The 26,807-nt window shown below is 42.7% G+C and overlaps 1 protein-coding gene across 1 annotated transcript in view; it reads right to left on the bottom strand.

The window, feature by feature from the left end:
• Positions 1 to 26,807, bottom strand: part of LOC124003086 (cat eye syndrome critical region protein 2 homolog) — a 66,300-nt gene that overhangs the window by 36,901 nt on the left and 2,592 nt on the right. The gene's annotated exons all lie outside the window — the stretch shown is intronic.

The following is a 26,807-nucleotide window of genomic DNA, read 5'->3' as shown; positions in this document are numbered from 1 at the left end:
ATGGTGTTAGATGAATGGCATGACAATGGGCCTCAGGATCTCTGTGCAAATGACCATTGATTAAACAATTGTGTTCCTTGTCTGTAGCTTATACCTTCCCATACCACCACAGGGGACTCTATTCACAACATTGACATCAGCAAACCCACCCACACAACGGATTCTGATCGTTACAGTTGAAACTGGGATTCATCCGTGAAGAGCAAACTTCTCCAGTGTGCCAGTGCCAATCGAAGGTGAACATTTATCCACTGATGTTGGTTACAACGCCAAACAGCAGTCAGGTCAAGACCAGGATGAGGACAACAAGCATGCAGATGAGCTTCCTTGAGACAGTTTATGCAGAAATGATTCTGTTGTGCAAACCCACAGTTTCATCAGCTGTCCGGGTGGCTGGTCTCAGACGATCCCAGAGGTGAAGAAGCCCAATGTAGAGGTCCTGCTCTGGTGGTTACAAGTGGCCTGCGGTTGTGAAGCCGGTTGGACGTACTGCCAAATTCTCTAAAATCGACATTGGAGGCAGCTTATGGTAGAGCAATGAACATTCAATTCTCTCGCAACAGCTCTGGTGGATATCCCTGCAGTCAGCATGCCAATTGCACACTTCCTCAAAACTTGAGATATCTGTGGCATTGTGTTCTGTGACAAAACTGTACATTTTAGGAGTGGCCTTTTATTGTCCCCAGCACAAGCTGCACTTGTCAAAATCGGTCACAGACATATTTAATAGATGTTATTGCAGGTGTAAAGAAATGCTTGTGTTCCTAGCGCCAACAGTGCAGTAGCATCTAACAATTCACAACAATACACACAAAAAGTAAAAGAATGGAATTAAGAATGTAATGATCATGCTGTTTAACTTCTTGACGCAACCCATCCCATTTGCGGAATAATTTTCATCAACAACCGCTGAATTGCAGAGAGGCACATTAAAAGAATATTTAATGAAATCACAAGTACAACATAGCAAAACACAGCTTAGCTTTTTGTTAATCCACCTGGCATGTCAGATTTTGAAAATATGCTTTCCAGCGAAAGCAATCCAAGCATGTGTGTAAGTTTATCAATCACTAGACAAAATATTATGAACACCTAGCATCAATGTAGCTTGGTCACGAAAATCAGAAAAGCAATCAAATTAAATCGCTTACCTTTGATGATCTTCGGATGTTTTCACTCACACAATAAAATGTTCATTTTGTTCCATAAAGATTTTTATATACAAAATACCTCTGTTTGTTTGGCGCGTTATGTTCAGAAATCCACAGGAAAGAGCGGTCACAACGCAGACACAAATTCCAAATAGTATCCGTAATATGTCCACAGAAACATGTCAAACATTTTTTATAATCAATCCTCAGGTTGTTTTTAAAATATAGAATCGATAATATATCAACCGGTACTCTCTTTTTCAGTAGGAGGGAGAGACGATGGCTGCCCCACTCTGTTGCGTAAGCAAAACTCATGCGAACACCCAGCTATCCACTACGCGATGTTATCTTTCTCGCTCATTTTTCATAATAAAAGCCTGAAACTATGTCTAAAGACTGTTGACACCTTGAGAAAGTGATAGGAAAAGGAATCTGGTTGATATCCCTTCAAATGGAGCGAAGGCAGGCTATGGAACATGGAGCTTTAAAAATAGAAGCCACTTCCTGGCAATATCAGTTCTGTTCTACTCAGACAATATTTTGACAGTTTTGGAAACACTGTTTTCTATCCTAATCTGTCAATTATATGCATATTCTATCATATGGACCCGAGAAATAGGCCGTTTACTTTGGGAATGTTATTATTCCAAACATAGAAATAGTGCCCCCTAGCTGAAAGAGGTTATCAGCTTCTTGATATGCCACACCTGTCTGGTCGCTAGCCTCCCACCTCTCCAACAGCCAGTGTAATTGCAGGGCACCAAATTCAAAACAGAAATCTCATAATTAAAATTCCTCAACCATACAAGTATTCTACAACATTTTAAAGATGCACTTCTCGTTAATCCAACCACCGTGTCCGATTTCAAAAGGACTTTGACGAAAGCAGAACATATCATTATGTTACTTCAGCAACTAGTCACAGAAAGCATTCAGCCATTTTCCAACCAAAGAGAGGTGTCACAAAAAGCAGAAATATAGATCAAATTAATCACTAACCTTTGACAATTTTTATCAGATGACACTCCCAGGACTCAATGTTACACAATACATGTATATTTTGTTCGATCAAGTTCATATTTATATCCAAAAACCTCAGTTTACGTTGGCGCCATGTTCAGAAATGCCTCCAAGAAAATCAGGAGAAATTGTAGAGCCACATCAAATAACAGAAATACTCAAACTTTGATGAAAGATATATATTTTACATAGAATTAAAGATAAACTTGTTCTTAATGCAACCGATGTGTCAGATTTCAAAAAAGCTTTACGGCAAAAGCACAATATTCAATAATCTGAGAACAGCGTTCAGCCTCTAAAGCAAGCCATACAGTTACCTGCCAAATTGTGGAGTCAACAAAAGTCATAAATACCATTATAAATCTTCACTTACCTTTGCAGATCATCAGAATGCACTCCCAGGACTCCCACAAGAAATGTTTGTTTTGTTCGTTTACGTACATATTTATGTCCAAATACCGCCGTTTTGTTCACGCGTTTAGTTAACTATTCCAAAGGCACAATGCACAAGCGCAAAATCCAGATGAAGTCAAGAGTTCCATTACAATTTGTAGAAACATGTCAAACGATGTTTACAATCAATCCTTAGGGTCTTTTTTAATAATAAATCTTCAATAATATTCCAACCGGACAATAGCGTATTCATTAGAGGAAAAAGACACAGCCTAGTCCACTTGTTGAAACAGCTCTTATTCGACCCCCTTCCACAATAGGACGTCTAAAAACAACTTTCTAAAGACTGTTGACATCTGCTGGAAGCATTGGGAAGTGCAATCTGGCCACAGACACAGCATATTGGATAGGCAATCACTTAAATGAAACTTCAAACCTCAGATTTCCCACTTCCTGGTTGGATTTGTCTCAGGTTGTTGCCTGCCATACGAGTTCTGTTATACTCAGACATCACTCAAACAGTTTTACAAACTTGTGTTTGTGTTTTCGATCCAATACTACTAATAATATGCATATTTAGCATCTGGGACAGAGTAGCAGGCAGTTTACTCTGGGCACCTTATTCATCCAAGCTACTCAATACTGCCCCGTCACCAAGAAGTTAACAGGGATGTTAATAAATATATGCACACAATTAAGGGAAATAAGCTTGTGCTTATGGAACATTATCTCATCTCATGAAACATGGGACCAACACGTTACATTGTGTTTATATTTTTGTTCCGTGTAGAATAGGGGTCGACCGATTTTAAAAAAAGAATAAGAATAAAAAAAAATGTTAAAAAAAAATCGGCATGGCTGATTAATTAGGGCCGACTTCAAGTTAGCATAACAATCAGTAATCTGCATTTTTGGAGCGACAAAAAGGACCCTGTGGCTGCAAGGAGCAAAGGTGAGTTGCTAGCTAGCATTAAACTTCTTATAAAAATCCTCACATAATCACTAGTTAACCTAGTAATATCAACCATGTGTAGTTAATTTATGTGCAACCCAGGACAAGCTAGTTAACAGGCACCGCATCACAGCCTACTTCAACTTCGCCAAACAGGTGATGATTTAACAAAAGTGCATTACTGGGAAAAAAGCACATTCTTTGCAAAAACGTACCTAACCATAAACATCAATGCCTTTTGTAAAATCAATACACAGAAGTATATTTTTAAGCCTGCATAATTAAAAGAAATGCATGTTAGCAGGCAATATTAACTAGGGAAATTGTGTCACTTCTCTTGCGTTCAGTTTGGGCCGCCTGGCTCATTCCTAACCGTTTACTAATTATGACATAACATTGAAGGTTGTGCAATGTAACAGCAATATTTAGACTTAGGGTTGCTGCCCATTTGATAAAATATGGAACAGTTCCTTATTTCACTGAAAGAATAAACATTTTGTTTTCAAAATGATAGTTTCCGGATTTTACCATATTAATGACCAACGGCTCGTATTTCTGTGTTTATTAGATTATAATTAAGTTATGACTTGACATTTGATAGAGCAGTCTGAACGGTGGTAGGCAGCAGCAGGCTCAAAAGCATTCATTCAAACACTTTCCTGTGTTTGCCAGCAGCTCTTAGCAATGCTTGAAATACAGCGCTGTTTATGACTTCAAGCCCATCAACTCCCAAGATTAGGCTGGCAATATTAAAGTGCCTATAAGAACATCCAATAGTCAAAGTTATACGAAATACAAATGGTAGAGAGATAGTTGACGCATCATATTTCCTATAATAACCACAATCTAAAACTTCTTAACTAGGTATATTGAGCCACCAGCTTTAATATGTTCATGTTCTGAGCAAGGAACTTAAACGTTAGCTTTTTTTACATGGCACATATTGCACTTTTACTTTCTTCTCAAACACTGTTTTTGCATTATTCAAACCAAATTGAAAATGTTTCATAATTTGAGACTAAATAGATTTTTATGTATTATATTAAAAGAAATGCAATTGTCATTATTACACACACACACACACACACACACACACACTTTATATAAAATATATATAGCCCGATTAACCTCTTGGGTAGGGGGCAGTATTTTCACATCCAGATGAAAAGCATGCCCAAACTAAACTGCCTGTTACTCAGGCCCAGAAGCTAAGATATGCATAGAAAACGCTCTAAAGTCTCAAACTGTTAAAATTATATGGCAGGTGAAACGCCGAGGACAAACCATCAAAAAAAAACAATTGTCAAAAGCGCACTGCACATGCCAGCAGTTTCGGTTGGTAATATGACTAGTATTGGGACTTTGGCTACTGGACAATGACAAAAAGTTGATTTGAAAACCAGTAGAACATGAGAAATAGGCTACTGGTTTCAATGGCCTATGGAAGTCTTTATTAAATAATTGCCTCCACTTTTATAGTAAGAGGATTTTGTCTCAGCTACTTTGAAGAAAGGTAAGAAATGCCTCATAACATTAAGTAAAATGTTAAGGTTTCACACAATTAAGTGTGAAAGCATAAGGCATTATGCTTTCAGCTCACATTGAAAAGTGGTGTGATGCTCTGAAGCCTGCCTACCGTTGCCTAAGCACTTGAATGGTGAATGGGAAGCGCGCTTCGATTACCAGTTGAGAAATAAAAATAGTAACCCCTTTTAAAAAATAATGTAGATAGAATTATAATTATTGCGCTGATTGGGCTTATAAAAATCACATTACACTCCAGCAGCAACAGGAGATGTAGCAGCACCTCACGCCGTCTGACCAGACTTTCAGCTCAAACTAGGCTCTTTATTTGCATGACGTGCACGTGATAAATAAGGACTAACGAAGATGCACGCCCAAATTAAATTCCACTAAATTATACAAATTACTCAGGATAACAATTCCACGAAAGCCCAAACCAATCCAAATTAAGCATGCATTGGTCATCGATTGAAATGTTATGAATTACCGGTTCCACTAATGTTTTTTACTCATCGTCTCATTCCTGAAAATACCGCTCATTTTGTGACAAATTATGAGTCCTCTACTTCGGTTCAGTAGCTTAGACATGTTATGCATGTAACTGCATATGACTGTTAGATAACTAAGCGCAGTGCTGGAGGCACAGCTGCTCTCGTCAGCGAGACCTAGGCCTGTTCTAATAAACCATTCATATAGCTTCTTTCAGATGTTTGTAAAATGGCTTACGCAATGTCAAATCATGGGCTTTATTAGTTGAGTGACAACCAATGTCATTTGCAGGGTCATCGTTACCAAATGTACTGTAGAATATAGTGTTTTATCTGAGTCGTGTAGTCTACTGGAGCAGACACAACAAACTGCTCACTGGGGGGTTTTCAATCATTCACATTTTATTTTGGATAAATAGTTGAGGTAGTTTTGCTTTAAAAACAGTCAGTGTATTTGGTCATTTTTCATTGAACAGGGTCATTTCATGAAGGACAGCAATCATTTAGGCATAGGTGAGTGCAGGGGAAGTTTTCCATAAAAATACAAACCATTCTGTTTTGAGACCAGTTAAAATCCAAAAGGTGCATTAAATTAAATTGGCTAAATGCCATGCTAATACAGTTTACATGCACCATAGCCAAATATATTTAAACTCAGCTTCACAATTCCTGACATTTAATCCTAGTAAAAATCCTCCATATTTGGTCAGTCAGGATCACCACTATTTTAAGAATGTGAAATGTCAGAATAACAGTAGACAACTATTTATTTCAGCTTTTATTTCTTTGCATCACATTCCCAGTGGGTCAGAAGTTTACATACACTCAATGAGTATTTGGTAGCATTGCCTTTAAAATGTTTAACTTGGGTCAAACGTTTTGGGTTGCCTTCCACAAGCTTCCCACAATAAGTTGGGTGAATTTTGGCCCATTCCTCCTTACAGAAAATTCCAAATTCATTCATCAAATTTTTTATAGGTTTTGGAGCAGTGGCTTCTTCCTTGCTGAGCGGCCTTTCAGGTTATGTCGATACAGGACTCGTTTTACTGTGGACATAGATACCTTTGTACCTGTTTCCTCCAGCATCTTCACAAGGTCCTTTGCTGTTGTTCTGGGATTGATTTGCACTTTTCACACCAGAGTACATTCATCTCTAGGAGACAGAAGGTGTCTCCTTCCTGAGCGGTATGACTGATGCGTGGTCCCATGGTGTGGTCCCACTATTGTTTGTACAGGTTAACGTGGTACCGTCAGGCATTTGGAAATTGATCCCAAGGATGAACCAGACTTGTGGAGGCCTACAATTTTTTTTCTTAGGTCTTGGCTGAATTCCCCATGATGTCAAGCAAAGAGGCACTGAGTGTGAAGGTAGGCCTTGAAATACATCCACAGATACACCTCCAATTGACTGAAATGATGTCAATTAGCCTATCAGAAGCTTCTAAAGCCATGACATAATTTTCTGAAATTTTCCAAACAGTTTAAAGGCACAGTCAACTTAGTGTATGTAAACTTGTGACCCACTGGAATTGTGATAGTGAATTATAAGTGAAAATATCTGTCTAAACAATTGTTGGAAAAATTACTTGTCATGCACAAAGTAGATGTGGTTTTGGCAAGTCGGTTAGGACAAGTTTCTTGTTAACAAACTGTAGAGTGGTTGAAAATCAAGTTAATGACTCCAACCTAAGTGTATGTAAACTTCCGACTTCAACTAAATATAAATATTGACATAGTACTAGCTCAAAACATGTTTAATCTGCAAAAATGTACAGTTAATCAGTGGGTGATTTCAGATAAAAAAGTAGGGGGGGGGGCACAAAATTGTCCTCACCCCTAAGATGATAGTGGGATGGTAGATTCTCAGTCTGCCCTTTGGCTCAGGGCAGGTGCACACACACAGTTTAGAGAAGTCATCCCAGCTCAGAGAGGCACAGCTCTTGAGCTCCCATTAGCAGCAGATTTTACATATATAAATGGAAAATGTCCATGCAAAACATTTTAGCGCATTGAATTGTATTGGATCACTTCTTTTCCCTAATCAAACCAAAATCGCTTCAAAGTAAAACATATCGTTCCTGTATTGTATCGCAGCCCATGTTTCTAGATGGGTATCGAATCGTTCATGAAATGAGAGATGCACATTCCCACAAATTAACCTAAAGACCGATAAGTATGACCACTCAAATGCATTTCCATCAATGAATAGGCTAAAAAGCATTATTTTGTAATAGGATTTTTTTTCTCCTGGACAGCTATTTCTTTGGGGTCACTTGAAGCTTCACACCTGGACTACAGGGTCAGAGGTTGGCGTCCGGCATTCTGACTCACAGCAGAGGAACCCCAGGCTCTGCCATGAGCAAATCAGCAGTATAATGTGCCATTTAGCAGACACTTTTATCCAAAGCACATGTGACAAACTCATTCCACGGAGGGCTGAGTATCTAAAGTTTTTCGCACCTCCCTTAAATAATCATTGAAGTACAAGGTCACTAATTAGTAAGGAACTCCCCTCACCAGGTTGTCTAGGACTTAATTGAAAGGAAAAAAACAGCACACACAAAGCCCTCCATGGAATTAATTTGACACCCCTGATCCAAAGCGACTTACAGTCATGGGTGCATAGAACTGGCATAACATGTAACGCAATACATATTTCCTGTCAACAATGGGCTAACTCCACCACAAGCCTTTTGGTCAGAGAGAAAAACACCCACACGCTTCACAAACATTTGCTGATTGTGTCAACAGGGCCTCTGTGGTGGGTTAACACAGCAGGTTGCCTGGAAGTGAGCATAAAGGGCCCAGAGCTCCTCGCCCCACAGGCCGGCAGATACCCCAGGTAGAGTCAGGGAAGCCCGGGGTCAAAGACCACTTCCCATTTAGAGCCCCCCGGGGCTGGTCATCTGCCACATGACCAAACTAGAGAAATGTGCTCAGTCAGTCACAAGCCTGATCCTCTCATCAACAGAAAAGTCTGAGGAGCATGGTAGGTGCATTTTAAGATAAAAAATATATATAATATAGTCGCACCCAGTTCTCCCAATCATTGCTCGTGTCCCAACGACAATGTGTGGCCTAACTCATATCTGTGAAGGAGAGAAAGCCTGGCGTGATAAGCCCTGCCGCTGGGGCTGTATCTGGCGGCCCCAGAGCTCTAGCAGACCCAGAGAAGCAGAGGTATCAAGGCTGGCCTCTCTGAAGAGCCTCACACCAGAGGCTTTCCATGCCAGTGCCGTTTACAGCTCTAGGAGGAGTTCAAGCACGCAGTTAGATGAGGGGGTTGGGGGAGGGGAGGCCTATCTGCATTGTGTGAAGGCTCTTATCTTCTCACTTACCTCCCCCCACTCTCCTCCAGGAGCCATCAACTGACAACACTCAACCCTCCCCTCCCACACGACACACAGCAAAGCACACACTATAACACAGGAAGACGGCCTCACATCCTCAGGATGTGCCATGCATTCGTTCTGGAGAGCATCGAGAAGTCTGTTGCATACCTGACCTTGAGAAGATAGATAAATAAGATGGATTCCTTGCCTGCATACCACCAATCCGGATGCATAATGAGTTTGTTGGAACTTGTGATGGATCCCCCCATCTCGCACTTACTGCAGCAAGCTGTGAAGCCCCGGAGCAATGTTGCCACATTTAACATTATGCACTCTGTGCTACCTGGTTATGGTCTCCATTTGGCCCCTGAAAACAATGACTGGACTGTTTACATGTGAATTCTCTTCTACATGTGAATTATCTTCTACTGCTACTTTACCATACAACACATAAGGGCAATTCCACAGTATTGGACTTTTTCACCTACAATATTATTATTATTTTAATGCACTCTGCCCCCAAATAAGATCACATTTGTTGGTCCCGACCAATTCTGAACCTATCATAGGAATCTGTGTTTCACAAATTTGGACAGAGAGCAGTACAGCAGGTTTCAGTACAGTAAAGTAGAGTATAGTATAGTTCAGTTCATTATAGTGTACTCTATTCTACTTTTCTTTACTGTGATGTACTGTCAAAACTTGTGAAGCCAACTGTGGTTTGTAACTACTATGAATTCCCTTTGTGGCCAATTCGATTGCTGAAATTCCATTACAGATTTTTCGGAAAGTAATATGACTAGTATTTTTTTAAATCACTTAATAATTCATAAAGATTGATATCAGTAAAAACACTAACAAACTGATAGAAGTAACGACTTAGACGTACAAACTTTCATTATCCTCCCTCATGAGGGAGAGGAATTACAACATTACGTAAAGGAGGCAACATTTCTTAAACTTACAGAAGGCAGAAACATTTATCCAAAACTACAAATGCTGATATTAGTTGGCAGGGGAATTTATGCATTTCTAATAGCTTTTTAACAACTTTCTGGTAGATGTTGTCTAAGACCCATTTTCCAGCTGCTTGACCAGAAATCAAAGCATTTACTTATTCCAAATTTGTAGGATGGAAAATTTGAAAAATGGATATGCCTTAATTTCTTATAAATATCTCTTATCTTTCATTTGACACCAGATTTGACATGCTCCTATAAACTTCACATGTTGGTGCTCATGGGTCTTTTTACATGGAAATGACCATAGGCAAACCAGAGGCATACACACTTAGCAAACAAATTGCTGATTCCCATCGATCAAGTAGGGGCTCCGGCTGATTTTCATTGCAGTCAATGTCAGGGCCAGTTGTGACAGGTGGCTGGGTAGATCTTTCCTGGGCTGTGCTCACTGCCATGCAGACAGCAGAGCACCCTGGGTGTGGATCATTAAGCACAGGAGATGAGGCAGCACCAGAAGGCTCATTCCTAAACAACCACACGTATAAACACGTTAACCCCCCCCTCAGAACTGGAGTTTCCTGCTTTACGCCAACCACCTATGGTCTAATTTCCCACATTGTATACCAACACACACTCACACAGGGCCCATTAACATTTAGCCTGCTGGCCCTACAGAGGGAAAAAAAACTGTTTCAAACCAATGTGGTTGGATGAGGCAGGAGGGAGGGAGCATTGGGCCAGAGAAAACACCACGAGGCAGATGGGAGACCAGAGGTAGGACTAGAAGTGCAGCAACATGAGAACAGCAGCAGTGAGACAGGGGAAACATCAACAAGTGAGACAACGGAACAGTGAAGTGAGACAGGAACTAGGGAGGAGCAACAGGTGAAACTAAAAACACTAAAGTACAGCATAACTTACAGGGAAGATCATGTAGCCAACTAAAGACAAGAAAACATTGACTTAAAATAAATCAGAGAAACGCATGCTTGAGAGAATCATTTAGAACACCTTAAGGCAGTTCTCACTGTACCCATCTATACCACCTTACACCCTCCTCCCTTAGCCCTAGTCCCACACTTCTTCCCCACACAAACAGCAAACCCCCTCTCCCAGTCTGAGGCGGTGGGGACATTCCCACTGGTTAATGCACTCACCCCCACACACTCTACCCTCCTCCCTGACATCTTGAGGGAGGAATAGCACTGCACTACTGCCCGAAAGATTTCCCACCCCGCTCCTACCTGCTCAATGTGTGATCTTGCGTCACAGTATTGAGCGTGGCACGCAAACACACGGCTGCCAGGCCCACTAAATACATATTAGTTAGGCTTAGTTGTTGCTGGCTTTCAAGGATTCCCCCTAGACGAAATCTGATTCGGAGAAGCAGGGCTCCGGGCAGCCGAGCGGAAATGGAGGAAAACTCTCCTCCCTGCGGACCTGGCATCCTTTCACTCCCTCTACATTTTCCTCCTCTGTCTCTGCTGCTAAAGCCACTTTCTACCACTCTAAATTCCAAGCATCTGCCTCTAACCCTAGGAAGCTCTTTGCCACCTTCTCCTCTCTCCTGAATCCTCCTCCCCCTCCCTCTCTGCAGATGACTTCGTCAATCATTTTGAAAAGAAGGTCGACGACATCCAATCCTCGTTTGCTAAGACAAACGACACCGCTGGTTCTGCTCACACTGCCCTACCCTGTGCTCTGACCTCTTTCTCCCCTCTCTCTCCAGATGAAATCTCGCGTCTTGTGACGGCCGGCCGCCCAACAACCTGCCCGCTTGACCCTATCCCCTCCTCTCTTCTCCAGACCATTTCCGGAGACCTTCTCCCTTACCTCACCTCGCTCATCAACTCATCCCTGACCGCTGGCTACGTCCCTTCAGTCTTCAAGAGAGCGAGAGTTGCACCCCTTCTGAAAAAACCTACACTCGATCCCTCCGATGTCAACAACTACAGACCAGTATCCCTTCTTTCTTTTCTTTCCAAAACTCTTGAACGTGCCGTCCTTGGCCAGCTCTCCCGCTATCTCTCAGAATGACCTTCTTGATCCAAATCAGTCAGGTTTCAAGACTAGTCATTCAACTGAGACTGCTTTTTCTGTATCACGGAGACGCTCCGCACCGCTAAAGCTAACCCTCTCTCCTCTGCTCTCATCCTTCTAGACCTATCGGCTGCCTTCGATACTGTGAACCATCAGATCCTCCTCTCCACCCTCTCCGAGTTGGGCATCTCCGGCGCGGCACACGCTTGGATTGCGTCCTACCTGACAGGCCGCTCCTACCAGGTGGCGTGGCGAGAATCTGTCTCCTCACCACGCGCTCTCACCACTGGTGTCCCCCAGGGCTCTGTTCTAGGCCCTCTCCTATTCTCGCTATACACCAAGTCACTTGGCTCTGTCATAACCTCACATGGTCTCTCCTATCATTGCTATGCAGACGACACAATTAATCTTCTCCTTTCCCCCTTCTGATGACCAGGTGGCGAATCGCATCTCTGCATGTCTGGCAGACATATCAGTGTGGATAACGGATCACCACCTCAAGCTGAACTTCGGCAAGACGGAGCTGCTCTTCCTCCCGGGGAAGGACTGCCCGTTCCATGATCTCGCCATCACGGTTGACAACTCCATTGTGTCCTCCTCCCAGAGCGCTAAGAACCTTGGCGTGATCCTGGACAACACCCTGTCGTTCTCAACTAACATCAAGGCGGTGGCCCGTTCCTGTAGGTTCATGCTTTACAACATCCGCAGAGTACGACCCTGCCTCACACAGGAAGCGGCGCAGGTCCTAATCCAGGCACTTGTCATCTCCCGTCTGGATTACTGCAACTCGCTGTTGGCTGGGCTCCCTGCCTGTGCCATTAAACCCCTACAACTCATCCAGAACGCCACAGCCCGTCTGGTGTTCAACCTTCCCAAGTTCTCTCACGTCACCCCGCTCCTCCGCTCTCTCCACTGGCTTCCAGTTGAAGCTCGCATCCGCTACAAGACCATGGTGCTTGCCTACGGAGCTGTGAGGGGAACGGCACCTCAGTACCTCCAGGCTCTGATCAGGCCCTACACCCAAACAAGGGCACTGCGTTCATCCACCTCTGGCCTGCTCGCCTCCCTACCACTGAGGAAGTACAGTTCCCGCTCAGCCCAGTCAAAACTGTTCGCTGCTCTGGCCCCCCAATGGTGGAACAAACTCCCTCACGACGCCAGGACAGCGGAGTCAATCACCACCTTCCGGAGACACCTGAAACCCCACCTCTTTAAGGAATACCTAGGATAGGATAAGTAATCCTTCTCACCCCCCCCCTTTAAGATTTAGATGCACTATTGTAAAGTGACTGTTCCACTGGATGTCATAAGGTGAATGCACCAATTTGTAAGTCGCTCTGGATAAGAGCGCCTGCTAAATGACTTAAATGTAATGTAAATGATAAGTAACGTACCTTCTACTATGTTCGATCTTCTCTACAAGTCAACAAGAGGAGCCCTTGAGAGAGCAGAGCAGCGAGGGTATAGGCCACCCCAGACTGGAGACAGAGAGAGGGAGCCATGGGGAGCAACAACAATGGAGCTGGTTGAAACAAACCCCAGTGTACGTGACCCTCACCCCCCATCTCCTGATGTGAAACCATCTCATGCATGTACTGCTCCTCTCACTTGTCAATCACAGCTGGGGGAGGGAAGCTGGCTCTTACAATATGCCTGGGCATGGTTGTTAGAGAGACATGCACTCTGAAAGACTAAGAATGTGTGTATGAGTGCCTGTGTATTAATGAAGGATCCATATCCTTGAGGGATTACAGCAGGGTGTGAAAAGGATTGTGCTTTGAGTTACCCAACATAGCCGTGTGAGGGTTGCAGGTGTGGCACATTCAGAGGATGAGTCGGAGTGGGATGTGTTGGGAGGCTGGGTGGTGTGAAGCGCAGAGCTACGAGAGAACTCTGGATGGATTCAGCTGAGACGGTACGATAAAACACTGGGAAGATGAAATGCTCATTATTGTTGTGTGGCTGACAAGAGCGGAGCAGGCCAGGGTTAAAAAAAGGTAAAGCTATGACCGCTCATCTTTTTCAAGATGCAGCTTTATGCTGGCCGCAACATTGCCAGCTGACCAATTCCTTATTGATAGCGCAGATCCCACAACCAACGCTCACTTCCTCCCAAAAACCCCAGGAGCTCCACTGAAGACCCCCCCCACACCCTCACATCAAAGCCCCTAATTCAACCCAGACTCCAGCAGCACGCTTTAAGTGACTTATCTCCGATTTATAATCCACACACTGCAAATCAGCGGATACCAGAAGGAACAGTCTAAACTTGGGGGATGTCACAAACTCTATAGATCTTTCACTCTAATCCATTTGCTTTTAGACAAGAGGCCTTGCTCACTCAGCTCCCCTCTCTAATAAGACAAAATATTCCTTTCCAATCAGGCGCAGGCCTAGGAAAAATAGATGCCCCCACCAAGTCAAGACAGGCTGCAGCAGCACCTCCACCCTCCAGAGGGAAGGCAAAGAAAGAGCCACCATCTGGGGTTCAGTCATGGTGATGCCAGGGCTGGAGCCGCTCCGCTCTGGTAGCTAGATGAATAAAAGGCTATTTAGCGCTGGCACACTGAACAGCCCAGTCCAAGTTGGGTGGGGAGAGACATGGACCCTATAAAAACCGGTGGTGCGGAGAATGCGGACAGAATCCAGACATTAAAACATAATTCAACAATATTTAAAAATGTACTCAACTTAGTAGGGGCTGTCCACCTCAAAAAGTACAATAAAAAGGATTGACATCTCCCATCAGATTGTTCTGAAATAGTTTGTTAGAATCCGATTAAGATTCATGAATCATTTTATTGAAATATAATTTGAGAAATTAAGGTAATGATTCCACCTATAAAAAAATTGACATTTAAATTGATAGGTACTATATTTGAGTATTATATGAATCCTAACATTCGATTTGGACCAAAGTTTGTCAAAAGCCATCCACAGACCTCCAACACCAATCACATACACTGTATAAAACATTATGACAGACTGACCAGGTGAATCCGGGTGGAAGCTATGATCTCTTAATGGTCACTTGTTAAATCCAATCCGTGTAGATCAGTGGACACCAACTTTGAGTCAAGATCAGAGTCAAAATGCAAGCAAAGATCAACCACTCAAGTTTTTTTTATATATATTTTTTTTACATGACTTAAAAAGCAAGCCTATGCTAAATTAACCTATTAACCACTACTGTAGCAAATGAGGTTTGTGCAGTAGGCTATAGGTCCAATACATTATCACTGCATATCGGCTTTGCTTGAATTGCAATTCCTACCAATGCATTGTTGTTCGGACCATTTTAACAAAACTTGAGGTAGACTATACAGTAGGGCAAAAAAGTATTTAGTCAGCCACCAATTGTGCAAGTTCTCCCACTTAAAAAGATGAGGCCTGTAATTTATCATAGGTACACTTCAACTATGACAGACAAAATGAGAAGAAAAAAAAATCCAGAAAAATCACATTGTAGGATTTATGAATTTATTTGCAAATTATGGTGGAAAAGAAGTATGGTCAGTCTCAGCAGAGGGAAAGAGCAGCAGACTGAGGGCCCACCTGGTTTCAAATGAGAACACTTTGCCTACCCGGCGTGCACCTACCGCCAACAGCATGGGACAAATAAATAAAAACAGGAAGGAAAGACTGTGTTCTTTACATTTTTGTCGATCGACTAGGAATGCCTTGGAAAATCGACCAGTTGATCAAGATCGAGTGGTTGGTGACCGCTGGTAAAGATGAAGGGGTGGTTAAAGAAGTTTTTTTTTTAAAGGATGTTTAAGGCTTGAGACAATTGAGGGTGAATGGGCAAGACAAAAGATTTAAGTGCCTTTGAACGGGGTATGGTACTAGGTGACAGGTGCACCGGTTTGTGTCAAAAACTGCAACGCTGCTGGGTTTTTCAGTTTCCCGTGTGTCTCAAGAATGGTCCGCCACCCAAAGGACATCCAGCCAACTTGACAACTGTGGGAAGCTTGACACCTTGTCGAGTCCATGCCCCGACGAATTGAGGATTTTCTGGGCAACTCAATATTAGGAAGTTGTTGTAATGTTTTGCACACTGCGTATAGTATCAGCTCTCTGTCTGACAAGTAGTATGGAGCTGCGGCTCAGAGTAGTTTCTTCATCCTATGTAATCCCAGAGATTTGTGATGTTTGTTTTTTCCCCTGTTCAGGAAAGTTAGTCATTGACTGCTTACAGGTTAAGGACCAGAATCTAGTTTCTCATGGCCCGCGTACATTATGTGCCTTTTGGCCAACTCCAAGCAAGCGGTCGTGCCTTTTACTGAGGAGTGGCTTCCGTCTGGCCACTCTACCATAAAGGCCTGATTGGTGGAGTGCTACAGAGCTACAGAGATGGTTTTCCATCTGAAAGTTAATCTCATCTCCACAGAGGAACTCTGGAACTCTGTCAGAGTGACCATCAGGTTCTTGGTCACCTCCCTGACCTAGGTCCTCCTCCCCCGACTGCTCAGTTTGGCCGGGCGGCCAACTCTAGTAAGAGTCTTGGTGGTTCCAAACTTCTTCCATTTAAGAATGATGGAGTCCACTGTGTTCTTGGGGACCTTCAATGCTGCAGACATTTTGTGGTTACCTTCTCCAAATCTGTGCCTCGACACAATCCTGTCTCGGCGCTCTACGGACATGGTTTATGCCCTGACATGCACTGTCAACTGTGGGACTTTATATAGATAGGCGTGTGCCTTTCCAAATAATGTCCAATCAATTGAATTTACCACAGGTGGACTCCAATCAAGTTGTAGAAACATCAAGGATGATCAATGGAAACAGGATGCACCGGATCTCAATTTTAAGTCTCATAGCAAAGGGTCTGAATACTTATGTAAACAAGGTATCTGTTTTTTATTATGAATAAAAAAAGCAAATGTCTATAAACCTGTTTTTGCTTTGTCATTATGGGGTATTGTGTGTAGATTGCTGAGGGAAAACAATGATTTCATCCATTTTAGAACAAGGCTGTAACGTAACAAATTGTGGAAAAGGCTAAGGGGTCTGAATACTTTCCGAATGCACTGCATATTAGCATTTTCATGCTTCATGTTGCATCAGCTAGGCTGGATGATGTGCGAGAACGAAGGCTACCTGACAGGCTCACTTTTCCGTTGCAACCTGCCGAAACAACCTTGCAGACGACCACCACAATATGTAAAATCCTCCAAAGTCGTAGCAAGAAAGCTGCACCGCTCTGTCAGAGCTCGGTGCTGATTATCGGATGTATTAGGTTACACTGTTAATGAAATATTAGAAAGACCCACTGAATTATTCAGAACATGAATAACCATGTGTGTCTTGGTAAAATACACTGGACTGTCTGCACTAGAGGTCGACCGATTAATCGGAATAGCCGATTAATTAGGCCCGATTTCAAGTTTTCATAACAATCGGAAATCTGTATTTTTGGGCGGCATTTTTTTTTTTTACACCTTTATTTAACTAGGTAAGTCAGTTATTAAGAACACATTCTTATTTTCAATGACAGGGGCAGAACGACAGATTTTCACCTTGTCAGCTCGGGGGAACCAATCTTGCAACCTTAACTAGTCCAACGCAATAACGACCTGCCTCTCTCGTTGCACTCCACAAAGAGTTACGCGAATGCAGTAAGCCAAGGTAAATTGTTAACTAGCATGAAACTTTTTTTAAATCATAATCACTAGTTAACTACACATGGTTGATGATATTACTAGATATTATCTAGTGTGTCCTGTGTTGCATATAATCTGACTGAGCATACAAGCATACAAGTATCTGAGTATCTGACTGAGAGGTGGTAGGCAGAAGCAGGTGCGTAAACATTCAAACAGCACTTTCGTGCGTTTTGCTAGCAGCTCTTCGTTGTGACAAGCATTGCGCTTTTTATGACCTCGAACCTATCAACTCCCGAGATGAGGCTGGTGTGACCGAAGTGAAATGGCTTGCTAGTTAACGCTATTAGCGTGCGCTTCAAACTTCACTCGCTCTGAGCCTTGGGGTGGTTGTTCCCCTTGCTCTGCATGGGTAACGCTGCTTCGGTGTGGTGGCTGTTGTCGTTGTGTTGCTGGTTCGAGCGAAGAGAGGGACGGAAGCTATACTGTTACACTGGCAATACTAAAGTCCCTATAAGAACATCCAATAGTCAAAAGGTATATGAAATACAAATGGTATAGAGAGAAATAGTCCTGTAATAACTACAACCTAAAACTTCTTACCTGGGAATATTGAAGACTCATGTTAAAAAGGAACCACCAGCTTTCATATGTTTTCATGTTCTGAGCAAGGAACTGAAACATTAGCACATATTGCACTTCTACGTTCTTCTCCAACACTTTGTTTTTGCATTATTTAAACCAAATTGAACATGTTTCATTATCTACTTGAGGCTAAATTTATTTTATTGATGTATTATAAAGTTTTAAAAGTGTTCATTCAGTACTGTTGTAATTATTACAAATACCTTTTTTTAAATTATTACTATATTTAAATATATGTATTTTTTAAAACCGGCCGATTAAATCGGTATCTGCTTTTTTGGTCATCAAATAGTCGGTATCCGCGTTGAAAAATCATCGGTCGACCTCTAGTCTGCACTCTGAGACCTCACTAGTAGGGTGGATGAGGACTCTTTCTCTTTACAAAATACTTATGATGTGGCTGTTTGAGAACTTTAGGTTCTCTGATGCATTTCACAAAGATTAAAGACCTAATTAAGCAGAGTTTAATATCAAATAGTGAGTGATATCACTAAAGTGCTTATTTACCCACTGTGTGCAGTTGGTGGATAACCAAAAATATAGTGAGAAATGTTTTGATGTTCCAATTGCAGTATCAAATCGCAATTAATTTGGAATCTTGAGTCGCAATACATGTAACGGAATCTAAGTATCGTTATAATACCGTATCGTTATAATACCGTATCGTTATAATACCGTATCGTTATAATACCGTATCGTTATAATACCGTATCGTTATAATACCGTATCGTTATAATACCGTATCGTTAGGTCCTAATGGCGGCGGGAGTTTGTTTAAAAGTAGGAATTAGAGTGCAGTGGTTGTGAAAAGCGTTCAATGGCTTCAGAACAATAAACATGCAAAATGGTAAAAGGAAGGACCTAGAAAACTACATTCCTTGTTCATTTCAGTTTGTTGAGAACTGCCTGGTCAGGTCCTGTGGCTCTCCTACACAGTAGGTTGGCTCCATAAGGAACGGAAAGAGCAGAAGGCCCCTGATCTTTCACAGACCAGGACCTATTTCAATGTATTGTCTGTGCAGATAGCAGCAGTTGAAGCAGACAGATTTCAGTCTCGTCCGCCTTCAGCCTGGCTCTTAATCGATTCACCCTCTAAGCAAATTAGTACCTCACCCTCATCCCTCTGCCTGTCTCAAGTTTAATAAACAGCCCCAGAAAGAGGCCAATTTCCCTGCTGCTCTCCAGATAACGTCAGACAGCTGATGAAGATGTATGGAATCAGACACGCTGAACCAAATACCAGCACAGTGACAAATACATCTATCTCCAATAGGGCTACGAATTGCCAGGAAACTCACGATACGATATTATCATGATACTTAGGTGACGATATGTATTGCGATTCTCACAATTCAATGCATCTCAATTCGATACTGTGATCATTGCGACTTGATGTTAAACATATTGCACACAATATAAACTCAGCAAAAAAATAAACATCCCTTCAAGACCCCGTCTTTCAGAGAAATTCATAAGAATCCAAATAACTTCCGATCTTCATTGTAAAGGGTTTCAACACCGTTTCCCCATGCTTGTTCAATGAACCATGAACAATTAAATGAACATGCACCTGTGGAACGGTCGTTAAGACACTAACAGCTTAAAGATGGTAGGCAATTAAGGTCACAGTTATGAAGACTTAGGCCACCAAAGAGGCCTTTCTACTGACTCTGGAAAAACACAAAAAGAAAGATGCCCAGGGTCCCTGCTCATCTTCCTTAGGCATGCTGCAAGGAGGCATGAGGACTGCAGATGTGGCCAGGGCAATAAATTGCAATGTTTGTACTGTGAGAGGCTACAGGGAGACAGGGTGAACAGCTGATCATCCTCGCAGTGGCAGACCACGTGTAACAAGGGAGGTTCTCACCAGGACACCTACACCACCCGATGTTACAGGAAGGCCATAAAGATCATCAAGGACATCAACCACCCGAGCCACTGCCTGTTCACCCCGCTATCATCCAGAAGGCGAGGTCAGTACAGGTGCATCAAAGCTGGGACCGAGAGACTGAAAAACAGCTTCTATCTCAAGGCCATCAGACTGTTAAACAGCCACCACTAACATTGAGTGGCTGCTGCCAACACACTGTCATTGACACTGACCCAACTCCAGCCATTTTAATAATGGGAATTGTAAATATATCACTAGCCACTTTAAACAATGCTACCTTATAATGTTACTTACCCTACATTATTCATCTCATATGCATACGTATATACTGTACTCTACATCATCGACTGCATCCTTATGTAAGACATGTATCACTAGCCACTTTAACTATGCCACTTTGTTTACTTTGTCTACAAACTCATCTCATATGTATATACTGTACTCGATACCATCTACTGTATGCTGCTCTGTACCATCACTCATTCATATATCCTTATGTACATATTCTTTATCCCCTTACACTGTGTATAAGACAGTAGTTTTGGAATTGTTAGTTAGATTACTTGTTGGTTATCACTGCATTATCGGAACTAGAAGCACAAGCATTTCGCTACACTCGCATTAACATCTGCTAACCATGTGTATGTGACAAATACAATTTGATTTGATTTGGATTTACATCCAAACATCACACCTGCGGGACAGGTACAGGATGGCAACAACTACTCGAGTTACACCAGGTACGTAAAATCCCTCCATCAGTGCTCAGACTCTCAGCCTATTGCGGACAGAGGTTGGACACCAGACAATCACCGGCAACAACGTCGCCTATGGGTACAAACCCACCGTCGCTGGACCAGACAGGACTGGGGGTAAAAAAAAAAATGCTCTTCACTGACGAGTTGCGGTTTTGTCTCACCAGGGGTGATGTTCGGATTTGCTTTTATCGTAGAAGGAATGAGCGTTACACCGAGGCCTGTACTCTGGAGCGGGATTGATTTGGAGGGTCCGTCATGGTCTGGGGCGGTGTGTCACAGCATCATCGGACTGCGCTTGTGATCATTGCAGGCAATCTCAAAGCTAAGCCTTACATGGAAGACATCTTCCTCCCTCATGTAGTACCCTTCCTGCAGGCTCATCCTGAAAGGACCCTCCAGCATGACAATGCCACCAGCCTTACTGCTTGTTCTGTGCGTGATTTCCTGGAAGACAGGAATGTCAGTGTTCTGCCATGGCCAGCGAAGAGCCCGGATCTCAAGCCCATTGAGTACGTCTGGGACCTGTTGGATCGGAGGGTGAGGGCTAGGGCCATTCCCCCCAGAAATGTCCAGGAACTTGCAGGTGCCTTGGTGGGAGAGTGGGGTAACATCCCACAGCAAGAACTGGCAAATCTGGTGCAGTCCATGAGGAGATGCACTGCAGTACTTAATGCAGCTGGTGGCCACACCAGATATTGACTGTTACTTTTGATTTTGACCCCCCCTTTGCTCAGGGACACATTATTCTATTTGTTAGTCACACGTCTGTGGAACTTGTTCAGTTTATGTCTCAGTTGTTGAATCTTCTGTTCACACAAATATTTACACATGTTAAGTTTGCTGAAAATAAACGCAGTTGAAAGTGAAAGGATGTTTCTTTTTTTGTTGAGTTTTGTGTCTGCTGTAGAGGGACAAGAGAGCCATGTGAACAAGTTTTGATCAGTTATAAAAATCAAAAGCGCTAAAACCAAAATTGACTCCCTAATTAAAAAGATTGAGAACAAGCTAGGAATGCAAAATAATGCAGTTTTGGTCCTGAGAACAGCAAACTAGCACAAAAATAGTGTGATTTTCATAACGATATATTGTCAAACAAAATATCCTGATATGTAACTTTCTCCAGTAGAAGGATAGGCTCTGGCTGGCAGTACTGGAAGGCACATCCTGGAGGATCCAGGGGAAGCTCGGAGTCTCTGAGATTTCAGGGCTCATTTCACAGCCACACTGCCAGGAAATCAAGCGTGCCTCTACGGAGACAAAGGAGCAGGGGGACGGCCAGGTTGGCCGAGGCCTCTTCCTGCAGAGTCCCTCTCCCTTTGGCCAGGGGAGACTGGGAGCGACAGTGAAGTGTAACAGGGGAACAAAGTGCAAGGGGCCGTTTTGTGACCCTGCCAAGAAAAATCTCCATCATCATCCACCGGAACCGCAGCCCAGAAAAGAGCCGCTCGACAACACCACCTTCCCATTGGATTTGTTAATGTCCAGTTGGTAGCGATTTCTCAAGGTACAAAAGTTCTGCTCTGTGACATTCATAAAAGGGCTCCTGGTAAAAATCCACAGTGAATTCTTCCCACTGAGCCATTCCCCCCCATCCTGAGCTTTATGACCAAGAGACAAGCTATTTGACCCATGTAGAGCTAAGGCCCCTCCCTATCTTGTGGGGAAAGGCATTACATACATTCTTTAAGTCAATCCTTACACGTTTGCCTGTCCAGCATGTTGATAATTTCCTCTGCAGAGATGACAGGTAACAAAAGAGGCCTAAAACTGTTCTTTATACTCCCTCCACACAAGAAGCCCATTACTCATAAGGGCTAGTTCAAAAATATGCATTTTTAAAATATCGACGTGCAAATAGTTTTCCTCCACAGATAATGTGTTGCACTTATGTATTTTGGCAGAAAATAGCTAAATTCTCAAATGACAACTGAAATACAACGCTAGTTGGCTAGCAGCCACACAAGTAAATGAGCATGACCATCATATTTTTTTTACCATATTGCATTTTACCCATTAAAAAGTAAGCTGCACTGAGAAAAAAAAGTACTGAAGAAAAGTAGCTACACAGTCAGAGCACTGTCTGCCGATTGAATGCCCATTTGTGAATTCTCATCCGAATACAGAACTGCAACTGATGCGCAAAATGAGTGATGCCAAGCACAAATTACAATACGAAGCATTTTAGAGACTTGCGTTTACCTCTGCTTTCCTCCCAACTGCCAATTCTGACAGAAGAGGACAAAACCAGAACAGAAGAGTAACAAGAGCCAATGAATGTGTCAGGGACAGTTGGTTGAAGTGCTCAGTGGCCACAATGTTGACCAACCTGTGCATCCAGTGTTAGAGAATGTGGAAGACAGGACACCAGCCTCCCTGAGACATGCGTTGCTGTGTCCAAAATGCTGGACAGGCAGACTTATGAAATGATGACCTAGGTTTGACTCAAAATCACCCAGCACTCGATACCAAAGGAAGGACGGACCATTCTGTCAGGGGAATGACAGCCACTTCCTGCCTCCCTCCACATCAACTCTTTAAAACGGAAAGACGCAAAACTCATCATACAGGCTGCATTTATACTTTCTTGAACGGCAATAGCTCAGATACACGAAGACATGAAACAATCCCGAGGATCAATAGAACGTCGCTCAGAGATACACAAAAACGATAATATTAAAAATAGATTAATCTTTCCTTTAACTAACCCAACCTCAATGCTCACAGATGGTGGCACTTAGCTCTGTGCAGCACTACGATTCAGACAGTACGAACACAGGAAATGAGTATCTTCTAAGATCTGTGGTGGTGGAGTTCAAAGAAACAGCCTGGTTGCATCTTCTATGTAAAGAATGTTATTCACGTTCTAGGATTTGGTAAGAAAAAGTATTTTAGTCACTGGCCGTAATTAATCAAACCGGAAACATTTAAGACAGGGAACATTTTGGTTGGACTACTCTTCAAGACAGAGACAATTGTGGACTGGACTCATCAAGACTACCATGTTACTGTAGGCCTGCTTGCCTCCACGGTATCTCATGGTATGCAGCGTCAGAAAAAATAGTGTGTCCCCCCTGCCTTAACACAGCGCCCCAGGAGAAATCCCTCAGAGGAATCCCTCTCTCCACACGACCAGTGAGGGGGCTCTCTCAAACCTACTCTGAACCGTGGAGTCCATCCAAACAGGTTGAACATAGTTTGAACATCCTAGCTGTGTGGCCACATATCCTCAAGGCTTCGCAGATATATTGAGCATTATAAACTACAACTCACATCCCAGAGGTAGGCCTAAAGGCTAAAATGCCTTCAATTAAAATATTGTAATTAGATTTAGTCTGGGCAACAGTTGATTTAGGCTACATATGTATACATGCTGGTGAATACAGGAAGAGCTTGAAGTGATCTCCCAAAGTGCTTGGGCTCTCCATTCAGTCAAGTGAGACACAGGTTTAGTCTCATCTCAGTTGATCATTTACTCCGGTTTGATCATACGATCACCCATAGACAAGGAGACATCAAAGACACTAGATCCTCTTAAACCTGGATTTGTGTGCTATTTACTGAGCAAGCCACCTGCTTTTATCAGCACTGCCATTTAAGAGCAGACATTAGGGCTAAAAACAGAACAAACCAAATGAGGAACAGAGCCATTCACTAAGCTCTGTTCCATTATAGGCAAGCTAATGTAGCACATTAGATCACCCAGGACCACAATTCACTGATTGGGCATAGTTTGTCGTCTCAAACAGTGAGGAGAACCGGCAATCTTTAAGCCCAGTTCCGTTTGGCCAGTTTATAAATAGCCTACCTGTGTAAGGCTTTCAGACAAACCTAGCTTTTATTAATAAATGCTTAAACAAAAAAGGTTCAATTAAGTTGCAATTATAGTTTCCAAATGACTGATGTCAGAGCCGCTAAAACACATGTCATGTTATGCAATGAATATATCAGATTGGTTGAGAGTGATATCACGTTGGCTATAGCTATATACATTGTATTTGGAAAGTATTCAGACCCCTTGAATTTTTGCACATTTTGTTACATTACAGCCATTTCCAAAAATGGGTTAAATAAGACATTTAAAATTAACACACACACACAAGCCCATAATGACAAAGCAAAAACAGGTTTTACTTTGTCATTAGATATAGGACAGACACTTCAAAACACATTTTTTGATACGTCAGGGAGTCTCAGGGCACGTTTGTAATTTCACTATGGAGTGCCAGAGTGCCGTAAATTCAGAGTGTTGTCAGATTGTCCTTACATAAATTCAGAGCGTTTCCCTTTCAGAGCGCATACTGGACGCTCTGGCTGAGGAGTAGGGTTGTTTCCGAGCGTTCTGACCTCGGCATGAGTGCTTGATTGCCGTTCTAACTGGCTAACGTAGGCTAGCTAGCTAGTTACTTCCACAAATGACGGAACACCTCACTGACCATTTTACTGACCCTAGTAGAGCTGGTTGAGTTGTTATCCAGGGCGTTGTTGACTAACACCACGCCATTGTGCACAAATTGATTTAGTCTCCCCACACCAAACACTATCACAACACGCAGGTTGATATATCAAAACAAACACTGAACCAATTATGTTCATTTTGGGACAGGTCGAAAAAGCATAAAATGCCTCCCGAGTGGCGCAGTGGTCTAAGGCACTGCATCACAGTGCTAACTGTGCCACCAGAGATTCTGGGTTCGAGCCCAGGGTTCTGTCGCAGCCGGCACATTGGTGCGGCTGGCTTCCGGGTTGGATGTGCATTGTGTTAAGAAACAGTGCGGCTTGGTTGGCTTGTGTTTCAGAGGACGCATGGCTCTCGACCTTTGCCTCTCCCGAGTCCGTACGGGAGTTGCAGCGACGAGACAAGACTGCAACTACTACCAATTGGATACCACGAAATCGGGGAGAAAAAGAAAAAAAAAACATTTAATGGCAATTTAGCTAGCCAATTTGTCCTATTTAGCTAGCTTGCTGTTGCCGGCTAATTTGTCCTGGGATACAAACGTTGAGTTGTTATTTTACCTGAAATGCACAAGGTCCTCTACTCCAACAATTAAGCCACACAAAACAGTCACCCGAATCTTTTCTAGTAATCTCTCCTCCCAGGCCCCTTCTACGGCGATTGGCATCAAACTTTCATAATAAGGTGTTTTACCACAACTGGCCGACCTCAGTTAATCAATCACCCACGCGGGGATAACTAATAATGAGACGGCACATGGGTATCTACTTCTATAAACCAATGAGGAGATGGGAGAGGCAGGACTTGCATCGCGTTCAGCTTCACGAATAGAACAGACTTTTATTTTTGTGCCTGGCAACGCTGACACTTGTTGGCGCAATGATTGAATAACATGGATGTGTACATTTATTTTGCAACGCGAGCGGATTGGTCAGCATGTAACTGTGCTGCAGGCACCATTTTTTTAAAATTACTTTTACTAACACCGGCCGGCCATATTCAACAGGTGTCAAGCATTCGTTAACTCATAAGTTATTCAGCACATTGTCACTACTCTGAAATCGGACTAGATAGCCAGAGCAAATTTACAAACACACCCCAAATCTGTCGTTGCATTACAATATCACAGAAAGCTTGATTCTTTATAGACAGCTAAACAAGAGATGTTCACATAATAAGGAATTCCCCTAAACCACAATTTCCCATTGTAAAAGAGCTTTTAGTTATACAGAATTAACAAAACATGCTGAAAAGCTGCAGTGTTGTTCAATGTACATGTAAGCAGGTAAAGTACCCCGACCTATGGTTTGCGATGCTCCCACGCAGGGACATAAAGCCTGTGAGAAGAGCCCTGTCTTCAGGCTACTCGACATGGAAGAGAGGGAAATGTGGGGACCCGGTGTCCAAGTAGGCTACATGTAGCTATGTGTGTGGGAAAACTTCACAGGTGAGACATTCAACTTATTATAAAACAGACTATACTAAACTCACTATTTGTATCTGTATAGTCAGTTTGTTTGTTTTGTTGGTCTTGGCAAGCTAGCAATCACTCACATGACTGCTAGCACCTTTGTGAAAAGGGGCATAAGAGA

This window comes from Oncorhynchus gorbuscha, linkage group LG02, assembly GCF_021184085.1.
Source record: "Oncorhynchus gorbuscha isolate QuinsamMale2020 ecotype Even-year linkage group LG02, OgorEven_v1.0, whole genome shotgun sequence".
In the NCBI taxonomy this organism is placed as follows: domain Eukaryota; kingdom Metazoa; phylum Chordata; class Actinopteri; order Salmoniformes; family Salmonidae; genus Oncorhynchus; species Oncorhynchus gorbuscha.
The sequence above is the reverse complement of the archived record's forward strand: the minus strand, read 5'-3'. Positions and strand labels throughout refer to the sequence as shown.